The 13,382-nt window shown below is 31.7% G+C and overlaps 1 protein-coding gene across 2 annotated transcripts in view; it reads left to right on the top strand.

Annotated features, from left to right (window-relative positions):
- FER (FER tyrosine kinase) overlaps positions 1–13,382 on the top strand; it is a 457,217-nt gene that overhangs the window by 163,550 nt on the left and 280,285 nt on the right. The window lies entirely within an intron of this gene.

Genomic DNA, 13,382 nt, shown 5'->3' with positions numbered 1-13,382 from the left:
AGCAGGAAGGTAGGGTGTTATTCTTAAGATAGAAATAAGAAATAAGGAGAAAGATACTTATTAATTTTTTTCTTATGTAAGAACAGTAGAATTTATCTGAGATTGATGATGTGTTTATTGTTTTCACAATACAAAACACTGATTTTTTTTAAAGGTGATTTTTTTCTTATAAATAGCCTTTAACTACAATAAACACATTTAAATCTAGCAACTAGAAATTCAACTTTATTTTATACAGATTTATTAACTGTTTAAGAATGCCTAGTTTAATTACTTTCTCTCTCTCTTCCCCTTCCTTTCTTCCTTCCTTTATCTTATGTTGTTGGTTTCTATCAGGGGGCAGTTTTGCCCCCCAGGGGTCATTTGGCCATGTCTCCAGACATGTTTGGTTTTCAGAGCTGGTGGATGCTATTGCTATCTCGTGGGTAGAGGCCAGTGATGCTACTAAATACCATACAGTGCACGTTACAGCCCATCCCTTCTTACTCACAACAAAAACTTACTCAAACCAAAATATTAATAGTGCCAAGGTTGAAAAAGCCTGAGCTGTATCCTTGGATTTTTCTGTGGGTAACTGTATGCAGTCCGTAAATAGAACTATTATATTATAGTTAATTATGCTATAGGTGATATTTTAGTAATTTTTAGTTTATGTGATTCTAAATAGTACAATTAGATTGTTAAATGGATTCAAATGTCTCCATAGGAAAAAAAGACTGCATTTGAAATGTCCAATTCTAGATAAATCTGGATATGAATAGGAAGTGTTTAAATTATTGTGGTTATTACTATTTTTTATTAATTGAGCCATAGTGATCTATACATTACATTGTGAATTATGGATTATAATTCTTTGCTGTCCTTTACTGTCCTATCAGACAATAAAGATCTTACCGTGTAGACCAGGGACCCTACTGGAGTAATTTTCTTGCTTCTTGAGTTTTGATAACTAACATGCATTTTTTTCAGAGGAACTTCTGAAGGTTTATTCTTTTGCTTGGCTTTGAAACCTTAGTTAGTAAATCTTTTGCTCTCTAAGTGTGGTTTATAGTATTTCCTTGTCCCCATGTGGGTGTGGAATTGGTTACTTCATAGCCTTTTTTAGTGGCAGATAGGTTAAAACGGGCTACCTAATTTATTTTAAGTAATTATGTATGCAGATGACTCATGTTGGCATTATTATTATAGAATAAAAGATAGTTTTTCAAGTCACTAAATGATAGCATATCCCCATTTGATAACAGCAGCTAAAAACTAGACTTCGGAATTTAAAATATAACAGTTCATTAATTCTTATTTCATTAAGAACTTGTAATCATTTGGACTTTTATCTTTTATAATCATTGAAGAAAATCTTTTTCAATAAAAATAAATAATGTTTTAGAGAGAATGTATAATACAGTTTAAGAGGCTAAACTGCTTTCTGGTACTTTCAAACTTTCTCTTATACCCATTTATTAAATGATAATACCTTATAAATTTTTAGAAAGTGATGTCACATATTGCATTTATCCAGTTTATTTTAAATAGTTGAAATGCTATTTGTTTCTATACATCTTATCTATTCACTGAAGCAATGACTTTAGTAAGTCTTTAAGGAATTTACAAAGGAATGCTATATGTAGTTTAAAGTAATAAAGTAACATTTTATAAATCAAACAGGACATTCCTCAGATTGATGGCAATTAATGAGTTTTTCAGTATGTTTTATAAAACAAGTAGAAATATTTGCAATTCATAGTTCTTAAAACTAAATAATACTCCCACGTATATCAGTGAAATTTTTGCATAATTCTATCTTTCAGTAATAATTAGAATATAACTTTTCATTTTATTCAAGAACAGTCAAAATATTAAAAGTATAAATGATTTTTTCACCAAATGACTGTTTAAGCATTGTTTTATGAATACAATTACCCAAAAAGCTTGAAATTAATGTAAGCAGTTCCATTGCTTTTTCCTCTTTATAAATTCTATCCTTATAAATGGTGTTTCAACAAGGGAAATTTAGTTGAATATTGGAAGAATTGGAAGAACTAAAAATTAAAGCATAATATCATGGAAAATAGTAAAAACTTGGCCTAAATATTATTTAAGAGTAAGTATTAACTATTTTACATGATCCTAATTAATGGCAGTGTTAACCAAAACTCAGACTCTTTGGTGGTGAATGCTTCTGTGGAAGAGTGCCCTTAAGGAACTGTACTGCTGAGATGGGCCATGGATTGTATATTCTTATTAAAAATTCCAAGGTGATTCAGATGTCAGGGTTAGAATTGTAGTCAGGCTCTTAGATGTACTGATGTTTATTTTGACTTTATAATTCGATGAGAATTAAGGCCCATCTATTAATTTACAGAAATCTAATAATCTGTGGAGACAGGTAATGTAAACATCTTTGTCAGGAAAAGTCATCCTTCTACTGTTGTCTTTTTTCACCTAAGTCTAATTTTGGCCAAAATACCAAGGAGAAAATGATATTGATAAATATTAAGTATTGCACAGTAATTCTCTATTATCTGTGGATAACTATGTTTCATTTATCCATTCAAGCAATATTTATTGAGCACCTACTATGTGCTGAGGATATTTCTAGATGCTTGTAATATATCAGTGAATAAAACTAATGAAGAATCTCTCTTAGAGGTTACATTCTGTGGTGAATGGCAGTTAATAAATAAGTAAATTATGTATTATATTGGAAGGTGCTAAATGTCAAGGCGTAAAAACAAAGCAGGATAGGGGATTGGGGGTCTAGAGGGTCACAGGTTGGGATACAATTTTAAATGCAAATAAAGATAAGCATCATCGAGAAAGTGACATTTTTTATATAAATAATGTTCTTTTTAATGAAAAAAATGAAATAATAGGTTAATAGCCATCACAAAATCTCTGCATGGTAGGAGTTTTTTTCTTTATCATTTTTCCTAATTTCCAAGATTTTGAAAAACAGCATATGTGGCTTTAATAACTACAAAATAATAAATGTTATTAAATAAATATAATATATTCCTACTGCATAAAATAAGAATAGTAAATAAAATAAAATATCTCATAGTTCTACTTACCATTCAAAGGCATCCACTGATCAATTTTTACACGAGAAAGTGACGTTTGAACAAAATCTTGAACTGGGGAGCTAGTAAACCACTTAATTTCTGGGGAAAAAGCATTCTAGGCAGAGGGTATATTTATTGCAAAGACTATAAGGCAGGTGCAGGTCTGGACTGTCTAAGGTACAGTAACAAGCTCTGAGAAGAGGGGAAGGTGAGAGTATAGGGAATGAGATTAGAGAAGTAATGGAGAACAGATCTTAGGACCTGTGGAACATGATTAAGGGTTATGGCTTTTCTCTGAATGAAATGGGGAGCCATTGGGTTGGGAGGTTATACCAGAAGATTGACATGCTCTGACTTTTGAATTAAATGGATCACTGTGTTGATAATATGCTTAAGGTTAATAAGAATGGAAAATTGAGGTTGTTACAGCAACCCAGGTGATAGAAGATGACAGTTTGAGCAAGGATGGTATCACAGGAACTAACAGGAAGTGTTTAGCTTATGGATATGTTTTGAAGGTTGAGCCCATGAGATTTCCTGTGGATTAAATGTGGGGTATGAGAGAGAGGAGTCAAGGACAACTTTAAGGTTTTGCGCAGGAGCACTAGAGGAATAGAATTTGTTTCAAGTGCATGGAAAGAGTACACATAGAGCAGCTTTGATGAGGAAGAGCAAGATTTCAGCTTGTTTTTCCAAAAAAGAAAGAAAGAGAGGGAGAGAGGGAGGAAAGGAAGGAAGGAAGGAAGGGAGAAAGGAAAGAAAGGAAGGAAGGAAAGAAAGAAAGAAAGAAAAAGAAAGAAAAGAGAGAAAAAGAAAGAAAGAAAGAAAGAAAGAAAGAAAGAAAGAAAAGAAAAACAAGGAAGGAAGGAAAGAAAGAAAGAAAGAAATAAGGAAAGAAATAAAAGAAAAGAAAAGAAGGAAGAAAGAAAGAGAAGGAAGGAAAGAAAGAAAGGAAGGAAGAAAGAAAGAAGGAAAGAAATAAAAGAAAAGAAAGGAAGGAAGAAAGAAAGAAAGAGAAGGAAGGAAAAAAGAAAAAGAAAGAAAGAAGGAAAGAAAGAAAAGAAAGGAAGGAAGAAAGAAAAAAAGAGAAGGAAGGAAAGAAAGAAAGAGAAAGAAAGAAAGAAAGAAAAGGAAAAGAAAGAAAGAAAGAAAGAAACCCCATCAGTGTAGAAATTTGGTAGTTCCAGAGGATGATTTGGACTGGAGATATAAATTTGAGAGTTGTAGACATCAAATGGTATTTAAAATTATTTGACTATAGAATGTCACCAAGTGAGAGAGGATAGAGAAGAACAGAGAAACAAGCACTGAACTCTGGGTCACTGCAAGTTAGGTCTAGACAAGGAGGAATCAGGAAGAGATTAAGAAGGAATGACCAGTGAGGTAGTAGAAAATCAAGAGAATTTGGTGTCCTCGAAAAATGTTCCAAGGAGAAATGAGTTCTAGAATTTCGGACATACCTGGTTAAGGCAAAAGAAACAGTTGTATTGACTGCAGGAATTTTCTAAACTTTTTAATCAAATTCCCAAGAGGAGAACTATAGCACAGAATGCAGCATCTCTGGAAATACTGTTCCAATCCCTTTTCAAAGAGTGTCCTGAAGGGACCATTGCACAATGGAAACTGTACTTTGGGAAATGATGAATTAGAAGACAGATCCTTTCTTATCCATTTGAGTTATTGACACTTAAATGTGCTGTTAATGCTGAAGACATTTGAGTTGTTTAAATGGACTATAGACCCGAGGATTATTTTATTTTATTCTTCACTTCTAGCTCTGCAGGCAGAAGAATCTGCCTTCTGGGGCAAATTAGAAGGCTAAACTCTTTGTTGGCTGCCTTATGTGGATAATGATGGAAATACCAAGATTTTCTAGTCCCTGACTAAACATTGTCTGACTTTACTCTCTCTCTCTCTCTCTCTTAATTTATTCAAAAATATCACGTTTGTTTTTAGCTATCCAGTTGTAAGAACATAAGTTTTCAACCAGTGTCTGTTGAATTGAGGAATTGAACTTCCTTTTTACTCCAGAGTAATCTAGTTATTTTCCTTTTAACAGCATGTGCTTTAAGCCAAATATAAGAATTTTTGTTGAAAGAATCTCTGTTATATGTCAAATATATCTGGCACCATGGAATGAGTTCCTACTTTTTAAATGTTTAGCTATCCTATAAGATAATTGCCTTTACTTTGATGTTTCTGAAATTGCACAGTTTTAAGCCCTTTTACTAGACTAGTAGACAACTTATATTTATCTTCTCTGCATATTTTATTGACTTCAGCTTAATTGAACAGCACTATCAATAAAATCCTGTTTTGTTACATTTCAACCAACAAAATATCTGGTTTGTTGACTAAATATTGTCTGTATTATGATTCAGTAGTAATTCATTTTACCATAATGTTCAATATATTTTCAATTTTATAGTTAGTCACTAAATTGGAATGATATCAATTGAGATGTATTGACAGCATCATTGAAGCTTTATCTGTTTTCATCATCAGGTATATTTTCTTTCTTTAAATACATAAGGTATATGTTAATTCCAAGCCTTACTATCAAATACACTGAGAAAAGTACCAAACTAAGAATCAGGAGACCTGAATTGAGCTTTTTCTCTGCTGTATAACTATTGTCAGGTTACTTAACCTTTCTGAGTTTTCTTTTCCATAAAGGGAGGAAATGAATGTGTACCCACCTTGCCTGACAGGATATCTGTGACACTGAAATGAGATTATGTTAAGTATTTTATATATTAAGAAATACTGTTACAAAAAGATTCTATTTTACTTTTTTCTATATATTAAGAAATACTGTTACAAAAAGATTCTATTTTACTTTTTTCTAATAGTGTACCTTAGTTCACATGTAAATTAATTTGTAGATACTTACTGAGTTCTTAAGTATGAATTGTAGATTTTTCTATAGGATTATCTTTTGTAATATTTCTTATTTATGAAGGCAAAACCTTAATTAATTTCTCTGAATATGTAGTACATATACGTGCACAGGTGTCTAAGTGTCTTCTCCTTAGTCCCTAGTTCCCTACCTCAGAGGTAACCTTCCAGAAGCATTGTATGCAAATATAAACATAAATTTATATTATATGCTTTCTGCTCTTTTGACACAAATGGTAAAACATACAGTAGTGTTCTGTACCTTACTTTTTACTTAATATATTTTAAGTATCACTTTGTAACAGTGAGTATACAGTTACTTCTTTTTTTTTCATTTATTTGTTCAACAAACAAATATTTATTGCACGTCAGTTGTCATTTTAAGTTCCGGGGATACAGTAGTGAACAAAATAAACATTTTTTTTTTTGTCCTCATGGACCTTTCACTCTAATTGGAGGAGACAGACAATAAACAATCACACACACACACACACACACACACACACACCTGCATACATATATATGTCAGGTGGTGGTAAGTTCTTTGGAGAAAAATAAAACAAGCAGGGAGAAAAAGGGTGCTGGGAGGGGTTTTCATATATATGGTGGTCAAATAAGGCTTACTGATAAAGTGATTTATACAGAGATCTGAAAGAACTAAGGGAGCAAATGATGGGATTGCCTGGGGTGAGAATATTCCAAGCAGTGGGAAAAGCAGTTGAGAGGCACTGATGCAGGAGTCTGGTTCTTGTGTTGGAACAACAAGGAAGCCAGTGTGGCTGGAACAGAGTGAGCCAGAGTAGTAGGAGATGGGGTCAGAGAAGTAGTGGGCATTTAGATCGCATAGTCACACAGACCTTTGTAAGGACTTTGATACTACCTCTTAGAGAAATAAGACTCTGAGCAAAGAAGTGACATATTTACATGGTTTACAATTGTTTGTTATTATAAAGACAGCTGGTGAAATCCTATAATTTTACTATGTGTGTAAATAGAGGTTATATGTAAGATACATTTTGGAAGGTTTTATGCAGTTTATATAGGTTTAGATGTTACTCTCAAAGTAATTTAAAGGTTTCTTAACCTGAGAGCAATGTCAGTTATGGATGTTAATTACTACATTAATATCGACATTAATATTTCAGTTTTATAGGTTAATAAATTCTTGCTTCCAGCTTTCCTGTGGCAAGAATTTTATCATGCTGAACTTTCAGTGGCTTTCTAGACCATTAAATTAATAAATTCTCCTGTAGATCTGATACTTAAAGTGTATTTAGAGGTATATGCTTTATGTTTATTTGATGCATAAATTTCTAATTTATAAAACAAAGTTAGAAGGTGATAATGATTACATTATAAAAAACTTGTTGATTTTTCTAAGTAATTCAGGTCAAGATTCCTTAACATTGCTAATCATCAAGGAAATGCCAATCAAAACCACAATGAAATATCACCTTACACTGGTCAGAATGGCCATTATCAAAAAAACAACAAATAACAAGTGTTGGCGAGGATGTGGACAAAAGGGAACCCTCTTGCACTGTTGGTGGGAATGTAAATTGGTGCAGCCACTATGGAGAACAGTATGGAGGTTCCTCAAAGAATTGAAAATAGAACTACCATACAATCCAGCAATTCCACTTCTGTTTATTTATCCAAAGGAAATGAAAACACTAACTCGAAAAGATATCTGCACCCCCATACTCCTAGCAGCATTATTTACAATAGCCAAGATATGGAAACAATCTAAGTGTCCCTCAATAGATGAATGGATAAAGATGTGAGATATATATATATATCTATCTCATATATATGTGTACACACACACACACATACACACACACACACACACACACACATGAAATCTTGCCATTTGTGGCAACATGAATGGGCCCTGAGGGCATTTTGCTAAGTGAAATAAGTCAGACAGAGAAAGACAATTACTGTATGACCTCACTTATATGTAGAATCTTAAACAAAACAAAACAAAAAACAACTCATAGTTACAGAGAACAGACTGTGTTTCATTGCCGGAAGTAGGGATGGGGAGTGGGTGAAGGTGGTCAAAAGGTACAAACTTCCAGTTATAAAATAAAATGAGGGGGATGTAATATACAGCATGGTGACAATAGTTAATAATACTCTTATATATTTGAAAGTTGCTAAGAGAGTAGATCTTAAAAGTTCTCATCAGAAGAAAAGAATTTTTATAACTGTGTGGTGATGAATGTTAACTAGACATGTTGTGGAAATCATTTCTCAGTATATACAAATATCAAATCATGATATTATGCATCTGAAACTAATATAATGTTATATGTCAATTATATTCAATTAAAAAAGATTCCTTTAAATGTTCATTTTTCTTTGGTTCATACAAATGAAGTCATTTCGCATCACAGACTGGTTAATGGATGATGCCAGAGACATTTTTGCATCAGGCCACTGTATCTTAAGTATCAGGGGGAAAGAAAACAAAATTTCAAGCTGTTTTTAACTTCTATTTTAACTATCTCTGTTCATATTTATATGCATATTCAGTGAGTAAATAAGCCAAATCAAGTATATGGTAAATGAAATGTAACTTTTTCATTTTTATACACAAACACACGCACACATATATACATGTAATATACTATAAACCAAATGAAAAAGCTACCTTTCATTTTCATGTATATGTATATATATGTATACATATATATATTCCTAATTTGTCTTTTTAATTATGGATTTCTTAATATCTTAGCACTAATTAACTAGCCAGGGGTTAGCTAGCTCTAAAAGGATATAATAAATGAACAAAGTAAAGTTAAGAATTAAATATTGCTATGATTAATGCAAATTAAAAGATTAATTAATTATTCAGTCATTTGGGATTAAACAAGTGTTTAATCATTACTTATTACATGAATATTTTGTACCGGGGTTTTGTGGGAAGGGTGGGTCAAAGATAAAATAGATTTAAAACCTACCATAGGTTTGGTGGTGGTAGATGGAGCAAAAGTAATTGATTTAACAATTAATTTGAAACTTGGCTGCATTTTGACTTGTATATATCCATATATTAAAACATTAGAAAAAAATTTAGGTGCCTAGCAGTACGTAGACATACACTCAGCTGATGTTTACAGAGGGACCGAATAGGTACAGAATTTCAAAATATCTATTTATAGGTTATAATTGATGCCATTCAGTTTTTTTAAAAAATGGGTTAAATGTTGATGTTAGCTTCTATCAGATATTTCTCATTTTATAAATAATTGTGGCAGTGGTAGTCTAACAGAGTGACAAAGTCTCCAGTAGTTACAGAGATAATGACTAATGAGTTATTGCAATAGAATTGTCACTCTAGAGAGAGCTCCAGCTGCAGAGCCAGACTGCTTGGATTTGTATCCATGCTCTACCACTTAGGAGGTGTTAGGCAAGTTTCAGGACTTTTCCTGCCCTCATTTCCCAATGTGTAAATCAGGAATTACAGTTTTACTTACTCTTGGATTTGTTGTAAGGAATAGTTAAGTTTACACATTTAAAGCACATAGAACAGTGCCTGCAACTTGGTAAACTACCATTGTCTTTTATGTAGATGATAATTATCACAGAAATGATGATTTAATGTAAATGCTTATTTTCTGCTAGTCTTTATTCCTTAGTCTTGATATTATTTTTCATTAAGCGTGAGTATTTTCTTTTAAAAATGTATCCTGTTAATTTTTAGATGATAGATAAGCGTGTTTGGGATCTACTCTGTATTTGAAGTACAGACTTTCTTGGGTATCCAAGGGGGATCGGTTCCAGGAGCCCCTGCAGTAAAATGGTATGGTATTTGCATATTACCTACACACATGATGATACTTTAAATCATCTGTAGATTACTTGTAATACCTAATACAATGTAAATGGTACGTAAAATAGTTGTAAATACAATGTAAATGCTATGTAAATAGTTGCCTGCACAAGGCAAATTCAAGTTTTACTTTTTGGAGATTTCTGGAATTTTTTTTCCAAATATTTCAGATCCATGCTTGGTTGGATCTGTGGATGTAGAACCTGCAGATGTGGAGGGCCTACTGTATTGTGTTCTTTAGCCATAATAGATTACAAAGTATTTTTTAAACAAAGTATCATGTAATTAATTTTACTTATATATTGCTGGCATCAATAGGATTGACCAGCTAATTTTTTAAAGAAAATTTTTAGTGTTATTAGTTTACTGTAAGCTCATTTTTTTCTTCTACTGCACTATTAAAGTTTGTGTTTAAAATTTTGCACAAAGCAACTTTTATAAAAATATAACTCATAATCACATTTTTTAATGACAGTTTTCTTTTAGAGTAAAAAAAAATCCTAAATGGCATTATATTTTATAATTATTCATTACTAAAATAACATTTTTCTTTTAAGTTTTCAATTATGGAAAATTCAATTAACAGCTTTTAATACTTATATTGCCTTTTAAAAATAACTCTCTTTGTTGTCAATTTATGCCATACCGTTATTTATTCATTCTGTCAGTTGAAACCAGTTTTTCTTTATACCTCATTGATTTCCATCTCTCAGTATTATTTAAAGGCTCACTTTTTACCAGCAGGGCAGGGTGGAGAAAATGTGGAAACTTGAGTCAAATTATCATGCGTTTCATTACCTTTAAGTAAATTTTTACCCCCCTAAACCTCAGTTACTTCATCTGTAAAATGTGTTTAGTAATATGCACCTCAGAGGATTGTTATTAGGAATAAATGAGTGGTGCAAATGCAAAGGCACATTATAGAGCCCAGACATAGGAGGGTGCTTAGTACGCATTTGGTTTTTGTCCCCTTTCTTTTCCCTCTCCTCTGCATTTCTCTTTTTCCTCCTTTCTTCTGTCTCTTGCACCTTTGTCCCCATTTCTCCTCTTCCTTCCTCTGCCTTCTTATTAAACACAATTAACCAACTTCTATGAATATCTATTGTGTGCCATGGATGGAGACATCCTGGAGTAAAAGAGAGAGTCTCTGTACTCAAAAATCTACATTCAGCAGGCAGAAAGTTGCAATAAATAATTGATTAACAAGAAAACATCAGAGTTAAGTGCTGTGATGAAATTGATCATTAATATTCCTCAGGCTTTAGCCTTCAGCCCTTGGCTTTCAATCCTTTTCTTTTCTTTGTATTCATGTTATCTGTGGGCTTTTTTTCCTTCTGTCATGACTTAAACATCAATTGATGATCCCCAAATCTACATGTCCAAGGAAATTAGGAATACTGGAATACCACTCAAGATAAATACAAAAAATGAGAGCAGAGAAGTTAAGTGACTTATGCAAATTCACACAAAAAACGTTAAATGTAATACAAATTTTAATTTAACAACAATTTCATTATTATTCACACACCAATTAGATTTTCTTTTTGTGGGTTTTTTTTTGGGGGGATTAACTGTTAACTGATAGACATAGTATTAAGTGACATTCATTCTATGTTAATTCAAAATGTAAAAAATCTTTGGACTTTTTCATTGTAGTTTAGTGCAGATACATTATTTGAAAAGACAGGGGAGAGATCTAATCACCTGAAGAAGAAAAAAAGATTTTTACATACATGTCTAATTTGTCATACTAATTGTGAATAATAAAATTGCTAAAAATTTCTATTGATAATGAATACAGTTCTTCCTTTTCTCCCATAATATAGTTTTGTTTTTGCATACCCATTAAAAATAAATCAATAAAGAGCAACTACTTGGCATATAAACCATGGTATAAGATGTTCAGGACATTCTTTTAAAAATTTAAAAATTATCTAATTTTCTTCAACCTGAGAAAAGTGTTTCAGCCTCTACAATTTATTTGCTAATTCCTCTATTACATTGAATAGTATTTGTCTTAAAATTTATGTGTGAGTATGTTATCTTTTGACTTGAATTGAAAGTAAACAGTTGGCCTTTCATGTAGTGAAGGATTCATATATTTTTATCTCTAAAGTCTTCTGTCATAAATTTTGAAAGTTATTTTTATGACATATCAATTTCTTTAATTTAATTGAAAGGTTTAATAAAGAGAATATGTGAGTATTATGATTTATTGCTTCCTTTGGTACCTAATGAAAGAATTTTAAATCCTAATAAATTTTCTCTTTTATTATAATGTTCTGAAGAAAATTATTTCTCAGTATTAATATTTAAAAGATTAAGACTCAACTGTTAATTTTTAAAATCATTGGTTTAGTTTGCAAATCCCAGACAAATGATAAGATCTCGGACTAGGGAAAGATTTTCTCTGTCAGAATGTATCTAGAGATCTTTTAGAGTAGAGGCTAATTCTTCCAGATAAGTTCTCAAAATTGCTTAAAAATCATTTACTCCTTGGAAGGAGAAATAACTCAATCAGAAAGAAATCATTTATACTTCTACTGTGTATTTAACTATGTGGTAGATGTTACAAGGGCCTACAAGAGAATATAAACAAACTTAGATCCTTTTATCTGCCTTCATTTTGAAATTTGAATGAATGCTATCATACTGATAATGTTAGAAACATAACATTTGAACAACTAGAAGTTTACATTATTAAAACAGCATAGTTAGGAAGCAAGAATATACAGATAGATTAATAGAATACTCATCCAAAGAAGCCTATATGTTCTTAATATGAGTATAAGGCTATTTTAAGGAAAACAAAAGATTAAAAGATTATTCAGTTTATATCACTTTAGACCTTAAGCTAATGCCACATAAAAAATAAATTTCAGGTGTATTACTCAAATATAAAAAAATAGAGCCACAAAATGACTAAAGAAAATATAAGTGAACATTTTCCTGTGTCAGAAAACAAAGAATTAAATTGCAGAATAAAAATTGGGAATAATATGTGATGCAAATATGACAAGGATTAATGTTTTAAAATATGTAAGTAAATCATCCAAATTGGTTTATAAAGAAGGAATGCGTCAATTAAAAATGGACAAAGAACATAAGAAATTTATAATAAAGGAAATATAAGCTTTAATAAAGATATGAAAGAATTTTGAACCTCACTAGTAATGAAAATATTCATTAAGAAAAGCAATTAGGAAATGAGATTTTTAACTTGTCTGTTACCATCCACAGTGGCCTCCTTTCTACCTGTTCACTATGCTCCAGCCAGAGTAACCTTTTAAAATTTCAAATCAGGACAAGCCTGGTTATATTGACTCCCACAAGAATGGCTGCTTATAGCTTTTAGGCTAAATAGTACTTTTTCTGAATGGCCTGCATAAAAGGCTTTCCTTATATTGTCTGGCCCCTACCTTGGACTCTGACCAATCAGAATGTATGCTTGTCATAACTACCAGGTATGTCCCTATGGAAGAAACAGCAAAAAAAAGAAGTATATAAGGGGTGAAGGACTGGGATAAAAATCTTGGAGTAGTCCAGGGACTGACTATTCATCTAGTTTAAGAACAAGTATA

Source organism: Neophocaena asiaeorientalis, unplaced genomic scaffold (assembly GCF_003031525.2).
Source record: "Neophocaena asiaeorientalis asiaeorientalis breed wild unplaced genomic scaffold, Neophocaena_asiaeorientalis_V1.1 scaffold26, whole genome shotgun sequence".
NCBI lineage: Eukaryota > Metazoa > Chordata > Mammalia > Artiodactyla > Phocoenidae > Neophocaena > Neophocaena asiaeorientalis.
Note: the sequence above shows the minus strand (reverse complement) of the source record. Positions and strands in the feature narration are given on the sequence as shown.